General features: G+C 31.7%; 1 non-coding gene across 1 annotated transcript; it reads right to left on the bottom strand.

The window, feature by feature from the left end:
* Positions 1-3,577: 3,577 nt before the first annotated feature.
* Positions 3,578-3,649, bottom strand: TRNAI-GAU (transfer RNA isoleucine (anticodon GAU)). The gene has a single exon. It is a non-coding gene; the product is annotated as a tRNA-Ile (tRNA).
* Between the last annotated feature and the right edge of the window lie 374 nt (positions 3,650-4,023).

The raw sequence follows: 4,023 nt of genomic DNA, 5'->3' as shown, positions 1-4,023 counted from the left end.
TAAATCTTGCATTATAATATTGACAAGAATTTAACCGAAAATTGTACAGGAATTTAACTTGTTTTATACAGGAAATTCTAGAAACTATTGGAAATTGACGTTGATATCGGTACAGTTAAAACTACTTAAATAAATTTTTTAACTCAAAGCAATTTAATGTAAATGTTGAATTTAGGATGTGCATAGTTTGAATTATATACTGCATATTCTTTAATGCATGTCTAATGTATTACATTTTTATACACTACAAATTCAAATAAAAGTAGAGGGAAATACATTATAATTTAAAACATAAAATTACAAAATTTATAAATTACTCATCAAAACATGAAATTAAGTACATTGATATATACATTAGTTTAAAAATTACAATTTTAAATTAAAAGTATGCACCCCTTTTTTATATGTGAAATAGGAAAATACCAAATATATTATTTTCAATAATATTTAATTAAGGCATTCGTAATGTAGAATAAATAAATAATGTAGAATCGTCAGCATCAAATGCGTTATTTCTATCGCGAAATACTCGAGTTTTTCACAAATCTTAAGAAATTAAAATATCTATTACGTACATTTCCAAAAACAATCCGTGACCTCCGCCGTCCTCAGTTTAGCTCTAAAACGACAGTCAGAAACTTAAAAGGGAGCTATCCACCTGACGGAAAAATTTCCGACGCGTCGATCTCTGTAATGATCGAGACGATGACACCAGACTCGCTCTCTGTCGAGTAGATCGCAAAAAGCGACCCGTCCTTCTATCGCGACGGTATGCAGACTAGGGCGCTTAGTAGCAGCAGATCGGGAATATCGAGATACGTATTGGAAAAATATTGTTACGTTTGCTGTTTGCTTATGAAGCAAAAAGTATTAAATTAGAAATGGCACGTAATTGAATAAAATATAAAATATTGATAATATATGTAAAAATAAGTGTCTTGCACCTGTAAATATTTATTTAATGCTTTATTTTCTGTTTTCATTTGCTTTGTTATGCTTCCCTGTACTAATCAATGTTCAAACATTGTCGCGCCACGATCAAACTGCATGAGAGGTAAATTTCTCTGTTACGGAATGGCAACGAGAGAGATTGTTGTTCAAAAAGATGGATGATCGAACTGCGTTTTAACGATCATTTTGTGGATGTTGCGTATTGTAAAATTCACCTATTACACTGTGCTAAATAGTATTAAAATGCTGTATGTTAAAAGAAATTTCATCTGATCTAAATTTTAACAAACCGCTCATTACTTTCTTTTAAACTCACAATGATGTTCACGACAAACATGGTTTATTCTATAGCTTTTTATCATTTGTTTTATGTTTATTGATTGCAAGTAATCTATAAACATTTTCTTGTACTTTCTTTCTTGCAATGTGTGCTTTCATATCGTAGTGCAATAAAATAAGTCAATGTGTGCTTTCATATCATATTCATAGTTATGTATAGTAATCTGAATTGAGAGGAACTTTGCTTTGACTATAGAGTGGCAGTTTTACTCCACAGTTGCTAGAAATATCTGGCTTAAACAGACCTAAGTTCTCAGCAAGTTTTCTTATTGAATAATAAATTCTGACAGTCCTATGCTATAAGACTAGGGTCTAAGTTTGCATAAAAATTCCTCTGTTAAATAAAAGAATTTAAGTAATTTCTGAAATTTTCGTTTTGTCAATACATTAAAGATTTTTTTAACTAATTACACGTCCTCGCTTGCAATTAGAACCATCATTAAATCCCTATTTTATCTAATCATTTCCTGAACATTATCATTCATAAAGGTTGACCTCGTCTTTGTAAATGATAATTATTACATGCAAATTATTTTCTTGCTGGTGAACTATTAACAACCCTTTCTATTGCTGAGTTAGGGTTAACAACCTTCGCTCTCGCTACCGCCTGCCTTACGGAAATCGGCGTAAAATGCTGGTACCTGGGCTGATTGTGCGCATGCGCGAACGTAGGTGGTTGGTGCGATCAGCCACTGCGTGCTATTTTGTACTCGCGAAATTTTGTAAATTTCATCTTTTATTCTGGAATCTACACAGCTAATAAGAAGTCTCACCTTGCTAATGTGACTTTGGTAACTCCTCTTTCCTCACCTACAAGCAGTCCTTCTGGACTTGCGCTCAGAGTTCAATCTACATCAAGCACTCATCGAAGCACAGCCGGAAACGCGGCACATAGCATATAGCGATAATTAGCGATAGTTTGCATATAGGGATAGTTGGAGTTGGAGACAGAGGCGGATTGCTAGTTGGAGCGCAAGGCCATTAGAATAGAAGGAGGGGGGAGGGACAGTTCACAGTTTCGTCCACTATCTGAGAATGAAACAAACAGCGGTCATGTTCGTAAAATCAAAACATTGCTTTACGGCAGTGAAACGTGCGTGTTTCTAAGATGTTCCGTGCATGTATTTACCAGTTAAAATATGTTAAATTTATAATGAAATGCCACTCTATTGTTAAATTTCTGTTTTAAAAGTGGTAAAGATGATATCTATAATTTATTATAGACAAGAAATTATCAAGAAATAGTTCGAAATCTAAATGCATGTGTATAACATTAAAGGCCTTTAAAAATTAGGTTTCTGAATATTTCAAGGATTTGTTTGGGTTTTATTAGCTACCGTTTGGGTGTACTTTCCAATTTTTCTTTAAGAAGCGATATTTCTGATTTATTCGCAATATTATCGTAATTTATTAAAAGAATCATTTCATATACAAATGTTTAAGAAAGAGTACAGAACATTATTTTATTTTAGTACGTTTAATACTGTTACTTTAAATTGTGATAGGATAAAACAGAAATTCGCATATTTTTTATTCGCTGTAGCTGTCATTGAAATAGCTACTTACTTGAGCTAATTTCAGGAGACTGGTACTTGATACAAATATTACTTAATTTTTTTAAAGCATTTATTGGCATATTTTAAAATCTTAGATAATTTAATTCTTAATTTCAGTAAAAAAAACACATCTTAAATTTTGTCCATTTATTAAATTTTAGTAGTTATTTTTTTCGGGAAGCGAGATTTTTTTGTGGAAACTCGAGAAAAGCGTCAATTTTGATTAAGCTTCATTAAATTAAATAGCTTCATGGCATCAGAAAATCTAAAATGCTAACCAAATAGAGATCAAAAAATAAACACCAAATAGATTTGCATAATACATGTCAAAAGCGACAGCTAATTAAGGGATGGTTGATATTATCTAAAAAAGGAGGGATAGAATTGTCAAAAAAAAATAGCCACAAATTGCATTTCTTGAAAATGAAAGTTTTACGTGGATCCTTTCAGAACCTACAACCTTGTAACAACAAGAAAATAAATATTAATAAAATAAAACACATATATGTAAATTTAATGTTTTCAGTTTATGCTTGTTTCATAGTAATGAATCTTAAAGAAATATACCTATATAAATTTTTGGATACGTCTTTCCACATGTAAATATTTTACTAACTTTTATCCCTATATTGCCTGGAAATTTGTAAGTTTATGCAAACAATTTTTAGCAACAAAACAGTTTGTAGAGTCATTAGGTTAATTGGAAGCAGAAAAGATGAAAAATATGCAACCGCCTTCGCCGGGAATCGAACCACGGATCTCTGGAATATCGGCCCAGCGTGCTACCGTTACACCACGAAGGCACGCTAGGGAAGTGAGAGAAATACCTTCTAAGTTTATCTTGATCAAATGCACAAATTATATTCATAACAGCTCAGAAAATTTTAAAATGAATAATAATTAATACATAAAGAAAGATATTACTTTATTTAACACCTTTGCAAGTCACAAAATTAGTAACAATAGATTACTTACTTTTCATGAAAATTATGAAATAATTACCTAAAGCGTGCAAATTATATAGTTTAAATCCTAGTTTAAAGTAGACAGATGTCTTGTTTTGCACCCGCTAACTCTTTATGCACCGATGGGCGAAAAAATGAAGCTTAGGTGCGAAGAAATGGTATATAGAAAGGGGGGCAATTTCATATCTCAGAGGAGAGAGTAAAAAGGTAAT

The sequence above is a fragment of the Stegodyphus dumicola genome, chromosome X1 (genome assembly GCF_044657685.1).
Source record: "Stegodyphus dumicola isolate Sdum_Otavi_A_Nest chromosome X1, ASM4465768v1".
Lineage (NCBI taxonomy): Eukaryota > Metazoa > Arthropoda > Arachnida > Araneae > Eresidae > Stegodyphus > Stegodyphus dumicola.
This window is presented reverse-complemented; position numbering and strand designations above follow the sequence as displayed.